Below are 9,165 nucleotides of genomic sequence, written 5' to 3'. Positions count from 1 at the left end.
TGTGCGGTGATTCCTGCAGGAGGCTCTTTGGACACTAGAAATAGCAAGACTGACCCTCTAGGTGGCTTTTGTGATGCAAGGAATTAGTCAAGCCTAGCTGAGAAAGATTAGGGGCATGTTTTTTTGAACAGCCTTCCATACTCTTAAGTGTGAGGGTCCCTGGCAGTGGGGGGGTCTCAGAGTTCTGCTTGTCTCCTTCCACAGACAGGATGCTCACTACCTACCCGGATCTCCTGGCCTATGCTTAGCTGGTTCTGACTGATAAAAATGAAATTTGTCCATATCGGGTGGAGAATTCTGGTACCCTGAGGGTCCAAGTACCCTGCATTCCTCTTCTTAATTCCCACCTCTCCTCTCCACATTTCCATGTCCTCACACGATATCAACTCCACTTCTGCAATGGGGCTTTGGCCCTAACAGGCCTTAAACCTGTTCTTGTCAAGTACCCAGTGACCTCTTTGATACCAAATCCATCGACCACTTGTCAGGCTTTATCTTCCATGATCTTTCAGTGACACATGACCCTGATGACCTCTCTCTTCTTTAAACCCTTTCTTGGCTCCCAGCCTGCCTCCTGTCCGTCCTCCCCACCCCCGCCCTGCTCCAAACCTCTGGATATTGTTTCCCAGTCGCCTTCCAGATTCTTCCCTTCTCCTACAACCCCTTAACAGCAGGGGTCCCTGGGGCCCATCTCAGATTCTCTTCTCTTCTTTCTTTACCCTCTTACCTCCCCAGGTTCAGCTGTACCTACATGCCTACAATACCCACATCTATACCTGAAAGCCAGGTCCTGTTCCTCAAAGACAGCACCTACTATGTGCCTGAGCACTGAGCTGGGCACCAAGGACGCAGAGGCAAAAGATGCGATCAGAGACATGAGTAAATCCATAACTCTAGTGAGTGAGGCCAGGGCTTTGATGTTGGAACCTCCAAGACTGTTGTGGCCTTGCCTTCCCCCATGGTACTTCTTCCTGTGTTCTCCATCAGAGATGGCCTCTCTGCTACCCTGACACTCAAAGCAGACAGAAAGCTGTCCTTGGCTCCCACCCCCATCCATTATGAGCATCCACTATGTCCCAGGTGCTACCATAACCCTCCCAATTTCATAGTTGCTACTGCTATTATCCCACGTGTACAGATCAGGAAACTGAGGCTTAGAATGATTAAATAACAGATCCAAATTCACAGGTTAGGAAAGGGCATGACTGGGGATCTCACTTGCATATTTTGATTACAAAGCCCATTCTTGTAAAACCACAATGTTATAGCTCTTCCCTCAATGGCCAAATCCAGACCCACCTCTGGGTCTTTTCCATCCCCACCACCTCAGGTCAGTCTAGGCTCTCATCAGCTTTCACCCGGACCATCAGAACAGCCTCTTCTCTGATCTTCCCACCTGCAGCTCCTTTCCTTCATGTCCATCTTTCTTCCCACCTAACTAGTGTGATTGTCCCCCAAACCAATGTGATCATATCAGTCCTCTGTACCAATAACTCCCATTACCCTACAGCTCCCTGATTATTCTCAGTAGCTTCTCTGGCATTTGAATCTCACCACCATCACTTCATCTCTCCTACTACTTCCTTCTCTGTGCCACAGACCCAAGGCCTTAACCACACCAAGGAATCATAGACTCCAAACACCTCAGAGTCTTTCACTGTGCCATTTTCTCTGCCTGGTACACTGTTTCACTCTTGCTTTGATGGTCATACTTCTCATCCTTCAAGGCCCAGTTCTGGCCCCTCCCAGCAGTCCAGGCAGACAGTCTTATGAGGTAAGGGCTAAGTCTGCTCCTCCACTAGACCAGACTGGGTCTGACTCACGTCTGGGCACAAAGTAGATGTTCATTACAAAGCATCAGTAGAACCAGGCCAACCCCTGCTCAGAAAACCTCTCTGGTTCCGCATTGCTCAGACTTAACCTGACTTCCCACTTTAGCATACCTCATCTTTCGTGTACTCTGATTCCAGTCTCAAGTGATTCCCTACATTTTTCCCACCTCCACGTGTTTCCTCATGTCATTCCTGATCCCTAGAATACCCTATCCTCTCAAAGCTACCTCTACCTTTCTTTCAAAGCGTAGCTGTTGGAGTCTTTTTTGACCCTCCTGAAGCTGGAGAGAAAGCCTGTTAAATATATAAGTTACCCGGCCTCTACTCTAGAAATACTGATTCAGGAATCTGGGTTAGGGCCCTGAATTTTTTACAGTTACCTCTGGCAATTCTTATTTTCAGTCAAGTCTGGGAGCCACTGTTTATCAGGTAGGCAAGGCTAAGTAAGGCTAGGTTATGCTGTGTGAGAAATATCCCCCAAATCTTAGTGACTTAATACAACAAAGGTCTATTTTTGCAACAGATTCGGGTTACTTCCCAGAGCATCTGTCCTTCAAAGAAGACTCAGCGCTTCAGGTGGAGAAATTTATACACAGCTTATCAACATGCTGGACTCCAAGTGCTTCATATTCAAGGATCCTATCTGATTAATCTCTGCCTCCCCATGGTGCCTGGCACAAGACCTATCACATCTGCTGTGCTCAGAAACAAATAAATGCATACCAGTTTGACCTCTTCACCCATTTACCACTAAGTATTTACTAAGACTCTACTCTTTGTACGAGGACTATTCTATGGTGCTAAAGACACAATAGTGTGGAAAACAAACATCAACCCGACCCTGTGGAGCCAGCTACCTAATTTCTCTGAGCCCTAATTTCCAAATCTATAAAATAAGCTATATTACTCACCCCTCAGGCACAGTGTGAGGATTTACTGAGAACGCCATTTATAACTTGAAAATCTCAATTTAAGCAGATGCAAATGAGCACTGTTATTCTGGTGAAACTATTACCTATTTTAAATAATTATATCCTGCTCCTCCATCCCTCACATCCAGTTTTCAGGTTTTATTCATCAGGCACCTGGAATTTGGTAGCACATCTTTCTCCTCACTATTTCCACTTCCCCCTTAAATCATCATCAACCTGTAAAGTGAATATTAACAGTTATAATAATAGCTATAATCTGCAATAGATCAGAAACTTGTCCATTAGCAGGTATGCAGTTGTTAAAAAGAATATATTATTCTTATATAGTATTTATCATGTGCCAAGCTCTGTTTTAAGTGTTTTATATGTATTAATTCATTTAATTTTCACAACAACCATCTAGGATTACTATTATCTCAGTTTATTGTTAAGGAAACTCAAGCACAAAGAGTTTAAGTAGCTTACTCAAGGCAGGAGCTGGAATCCAATCCAGGCAGAAATCCTGAACTATTGAAACATTCTCCTAGTCAACTAATATCTGCCTCCTGGGAGGCTCATTCCAGCCCTTCTCTCCACTAAAACCAGAGTCAATGTAATGCAGCGAAGACTGGATCGTGGTGGTGACTTTGTAGAAATATTGTGGGAGAACTGATGTCATTACAATATTGAGTGTCCTGTGCATTTACATGGTATAGCTAACCATTAATTTAAGACCTCTTTAAAGTCTTTCAATAAAATTAAAAAATTTTTCTCTCATGAAGGATATTAACATATTTTTAAAAATTTATTAAGATACTTTATATTTCTATAAATAGTATTTTCACATTTCCTAAAAGTCAGTTGCTGTGATTTATAAAGGCAATTTAAGATATTTCTCTTATTCCAGCAAACTTGCCTCCACATACAGCCAGAGCCAGAGACCCAGGAGTGATCTAGGGCCCTCCCACTCCCTCACCACCCCTTCCAATCTGCAACTGTGTCTGACAGACCCTTTCTCTTTAGTGGTTGTTCCTCCAGGCCTCAGCACAGGCCTCATTATTTTTGACCTGGGGTGATTTTTAGCTGATCTGCCAAACAACGTTCACATGGCCAGGACTATTGCCAACACTTACTCTACATTTGTGCAAATAGAAACAGGTGTCCCTTTCTCATGATACTCTACTTCTATCTGTCATATAATTGTTGTAATAAATATGCAAATTTATGATAAAGAACACACACACACATTTTTTCTTATACAATACATTCATTCCACACCTTGATATTTAACAATATATTTTGAAGTGCTTCATATTTATACATAATGGACATCTTCATCCTTTTTAACAGTTGCATATCTGCTGATAGACAAGTTTCTGATCTATTGCAGATAATATCCATGAAGCACATCAGTGAAGAACATTGATGTGTCATTTCATATATGTGAATTAAAATTTTATTTCTCTACCCTTTGCAGCTGGTATGGACTTTTGACTTGCTTTGACTGATAAAATATGGCAGTACTGTTGTGTAACTTCTGAGCAGTGCCTCAAGAGACTTTGCAGCTTTTGTTTCTACTCTTACCCTCTTAGAATCCTGGGGCCACTATGCTACGAAGAAACTCAGGATGAAACACCACATGAAGAGTAGCTCAGCTATCCCATCCCACCTAGTCATCAGAGCCAAAGTCCCAGACACGAGAGTGTAAGAGAGGCCATCGTGGGCCATCAGCTCCAGCAGAAGTGTCAGCTGTCACCACTTGAGTAATCTAAGACCAGTAGAAAAGCCACCCAGCCATCCACAGAATCTGGAGAAATAATAAATCATAGTTTTTTTAAACCAGTAAATATTGAGGTGGTTTCTTATGAAGTAGTAGCTGATACAGGAGGAAAACCTTTCAGATAGATTCAGAAGTGGGGTTGCTGGTTCCAAGTGCATATACATTTATAATTTTGATAAATATTGCCTGGGTTGTATAATTTTGCATTCCCGCCAACAATGGTGAAAGTCCCTGTTCCCCACCCCGAGTCTTGCCACAAGAGTGTTTTAACAAACATATGGATTTTTACTAATGCAATAAAAAATGTTATTTTAATAGTCTTAATTTTTATTTATCTTATTGTGTGAAGCTGAACATCTGCATATGTGTTTAAGTCTTTATGCATTTTCTTTTTTGTGATTTTTTTCATGTTTTTTACATTTTAAATTGAACTTTTGGTCTTTCTTATCAATATGTGGGAGCTCTTTAAGTAGTATGGATATTAGCCCTTTGTATATGATAAGAGTGCAAATATTTTTTTCCAGTTGTTTGTCTTTTATTTTGTTTCAATGTTTTGGCCATGCATAATTTTTTCATGTAGACAAATGTAGACCTTTTATTTTATAGCTTCTCAATGTTGAGTTGTAGTTGGAAAGGCCTTTCTGACTCCATATTTTCTTCTAGAATTTTTATAGAGTTTATCCTGACAAATTGTATGATCCATCGCCTTTAAAACAAAGGCCAAGGTTGTGGCATGGGTGACCTTGTGTCACCCATGTGGTGAGGAAACAGGAGGATCAGAAGCTGGTTTAGGAGATTTTCAGGGGGTAGGGAATGATGCATCTTGTTTGGCACACATTGAGTTCAAGATGTCTGTGAGACCTCTAGAAGGGAATGTCCAGGAGAAAAGTGGGCTCTGAGGTATGGAGATTAGGAGAAAATTTTGGGCTGGAGATATGGATTTGGGAGCCAGCACATGGATGCCAGTTACAGCCATGCAAATATATATGGAGTTTTAAGAGGATAGGTTCTCAGATGGAGCTCTAGGGAGTGATCAAGGCCGGCCCAAAACATATCATGAGGAGAGAGTTGTGGGGCTTCATCTCTGTGGATCTTGGGGCTTGGTACAAAAACAGCCTCAATAGACATTTGTAGGATGAACAGAGGCCCTTTGCTTGAGACATGCATAGATATCTTTGCCTCCTGGGGACACAGCAAATCTGGAGAGGGAAGAAGACCAACAACCTCCCCAGCTGTCATCCCCAACCCAGCAAGTGTGGAAGAGAGCCCCTGTTACAGGGGTAGGGGGAGAATGCTCAGTCTTGCAGGCAGTCTGATTCAAAGCAGGGAATTAGTAGGTGGCAGCAAGTCCCCAGAGGTGAGTGGAACACTAGGAGCCAGTCTTGGCTGGTGTTTTCCTTGGGTTATATAGTATAGTAGTTAAGAGTACAGACTATGGAGCTTCACTTTCTGTTCAAATCCTGGCTCTCTCATTTACTAGTGTGTAACTTTGGGCAAGTTACTTATTGTCTCTGTGTTTCAGTTCTTCCTCTGTAAAATGAGGACAATAATAGTACCTATCTCACAGAATTGATGAAGATTAAATGAGTAGATATTTATGAAGTGGCCAAATTTAGAATCGTATTTTGGTGCCTGGCATATAGTAAATGCTATATAAATTTTAAATTAAAAAATAATTTCATTCATTTATGAATATTTATTGACCAGCTACTATATGCCAGGCATTGTTGTAGGTGTTGAGGACACAGCAGTGAATAACACAGGTGGAAATCCCTGCCTTCATGGAGCTTACATTCTAGTAGGGTAGAGAGGAAGGGTAAAGAAAGACAATATATAAAATAAATAAGCAAAATGTATGGTGTGTCAGATCTATGTGGAGGTATCAGAGATCCACAGGAGTTGGTAAGGTCACTAGCCTAGGACCTGGTTATTAGCCTAGGACCTGGACCTCGGGAGTTGGAAAGGGGAAAGAGACTCTGGACAAGCAGTAGAGTGGGATTCCAGACGGAGATGCTGGGGCTGCTGACACTCTCAGAGTAACAATCATCATCATACCATCATATAATAGCAGCAAACACTTATATAGCACTTACATTATATGAAGCATTGTCCTATTCACTTAATCCTCACAGCAGCTCTATGAGGTTGGTACTGTTATTGTTCCCTTTTCAAATGAGGACACTGAGGCATCGAGAGGTTAAGTAATTTGCCTTATAGAATTATGCAGTAAGTGAACAAGCAGGGATTCCAAGCCAGGTCATCTAGCTCCAGTGTTGGTAGGATGGACCTGCAAGTGGAAGAGACAGGGAAGGCTGCCAAGCCTCAGGACCATGTAGGGCCTGACCTTCACACAGACTAAAAGAAAAATATACATACACCACCAGCACCTACACATCCAAGACCCAATACACTTATTACACATATCAAGCCTGCTCAGAGGGCCTGAGTAACAAAGGACCATGAAACAGAGATAAGAATTCGGCTCTGCAGAACCCCATCCCCAGAGCCATTTTCCCTAGGTGGCTTCTGATCCCCATCCCCTCCACATCCCATACTACAAGGCTATGAACCCAGCCTCCTGGGACCTTAAGTCACAATCCCTTGATCCCACCCAGAGACCACAAATAAAATAATGACTATCATAATCCCGGACAATTTAACAAAGGCAACAGTAACTCCAAATCAGAGCTGTGAACCAAGAAGGCAAGTTGTCAAAAGGCTGAGAAGCAGATAAGAAGCAGGTAGGACCCAGAGACAGTTCAACCCATAGCAGTAAAAGCCCACAGAAGGGGACCCCCCAACATTTCACAAGACTCTTCCACATCTTTCCTAACCTCACTTGATATTGTTCAGTTTTTACCCTAGGCAAGGCAGAAATTACCAGATCAAGTTGGGCAATGGAGAAATTGAGTCCCAGAGAGGAGCAATGAATTATTTAAGATCATACCCAGGCCTAGGAGTCAGATGTCCCAAATTCCTTCCACTGTACTATTCAGAGAAACAGAATATGAAGGAGACAAAGGGGGCGGGGGTGGGGAGGCAGGCAAAGGCTGATACAGAAGACCCAAGAGCAGAGAAATCCTTCTTCATGATCTCCAGGGGATCCCTTGGGGCAGGGCTTGGCCTCCTGAAAAGCCCTCCAACCCTTCATTTCCCTTGTGGGTTAACCAAAGCACCAGTATCCTCATCCCCTCATTCCTGACACTAGGTGAGCTAGGTTCTAAAGGGGAGAGAAAGATCAAAGTCCCTCATATATATTACACAGTTTCCATCCTTATAATCATTGAACTTCGCAGCAGGGAATACCTATAAAGATTATCTCCCCACCCTGTTACTGCCACCCATTGTATAGATAGAAGATTGAGACCAAAGACAAGTGACTTTCCAGAAGTCCACAGCAACTCAGTCATAGGAATCTTAGGTTTCCTTACCAGGGCATACTAGAGAGGCACCATTCTTTTCCTTGCTTGAAACTTCATAGGAGCTCCCTGGAAAAAGCCCTGTGATCCCAGGGACCCGATATTCATTCCTCGTATGCTGAGACTCAATCGGTGGCCTTGGGAACTCTTCCTATTGAATGCAATTTCCACAAGTGCAAGGCATTTTAATCTGTTAGGCCCTGATGTATCTCTGGCACCTAGAACAGTGTCTTGCCCATATTAAGTGCCCAATAAATACCTATTGAATGAACATCTAGAGGGCCAGAGTTAGAGAAGTGTCACTGTGAGTGCCTGAAGCCTAAAAGAAAAGATCAAGGAACCATAAGCTTTATCTTCAGACACATAAAAGGCTAAATTCTGTCCACAAATATTTATTGAGGGCCCATTATGCGCTAGGTATGCAACTAGGTGCTGGGGATTCAGGTAGGAACGAAACAATCATGCACTGACTTCAGGAGCTCACAGTCCATTCTAATGTAGAATGCATGCGGGGGGTGGGGTGGGGTGGGGTGTGTGTGTGTGTGTGTTCTCCAGAAGCTAGACCCAAGTGCAAGACAAACTGCTCAATATAATAGACACTTTTCTCAGCCCGAGCTGTCCTAAAATGGTCTCGCTGTTCAGAAGGTGGTGAGTGCAGCTCCAGACTACAGTGTTCAAGCTGGGCGCCTGCCTCCCGCATGTCAGAGGCTGCACCAGGAGAATGCGGGAGAAGAGATTTCTGCCTTGGGTGAGGTCACTTCCCACCCCCCATTCTCTTTCTTCAAACCCTGCAATTCTCTGACACTGGATCTCATTATTTTATGAATTTCAAGGTCCCAACGATGCTGTCAGTCCCAAATTCTAAGTCATCAGTCTGCCCTTGTCCCTGGACTCAAAATAAATAGAGCTAAATTCATCAAGGGTCCTACCACCCACTGCCTCAAAAGGTCTCTGGGGATAGTCGGCGCTCCTTTCCCGCCTCGCGGGAGCTAGAGGGCCGTAGCTCGGATGCCGGGGTACCGGAGACATTGTAAGGAGAAGGGTGTTCCAGAGTGGGGTTCTGTTGACAGAAGCCGTAACTCGTGACAGTCTAAGCGTCACGTTCTGTAGTCGGAGAGGCTGACCCCGGGCCGGTCACGTGATGCGGGGCGGGGCACCATGGGGTGATGCGAGATGCTGGGCGTCTCAGATTACGTACGAACGACGCATTCCCTCCCCTTTTG

At 43.7% G+C, this 9,165-nt stretch overlaps 1 long non-coding RNA gene across 3 annotated transcripts; it reads right to left on the bottom strand.

Moving 5' to 3' along the window:
- Positions 1 to 6,720: 6,720 nt before the first annotated feature.
- On the bottom strand, positions 6,721 to 9,153 carry LOC120620069 (uncharacterized). 3 transcript variants are annotated; one of them, XR_005657735.1, is made up of 4 exons: positions 8,872 to 9,153; positions 8,202 to 8,261; positions 7,955 to 8,093; positions 6,721 to 6,810 (listed from the first exon to the last, which is right to left on the bottom strand). It is a non-coding gene; the product is annotated as an uncharacterized LOC120620069 (long non-coding RNA). The 3 variants fall into 3 exon arrangements; XR_005657734.1 differs by having other exon boundaries at positions 7,955 to 8,261; XR_005657736.1 differs by lacking the exon at positions 8,202 to 8,261.
- Positions 9,154 to 9,165: the final 12 nt, after the last annotated feature.

This window comes from Pteropus medius, unplaced genomic scaffold (genome assembly GCF_902729225.1).
Source record: "Pteropus medius unplaced genomic scaffold, Ma_sr-lr_union100, whole genome shotgun sequence".
Taxonomy (NCBI): Eukaryota; Metazoa; Chordata; class Mammalia; order Chiroptera; family Pteropodidae; genus Pteropus; species Pteropus medius.
The sequence above is the reverse complement of the archived record's forward strand: the minus strand, read 5'-3'. Positions and strand labels throughout refer to the sequence as shown.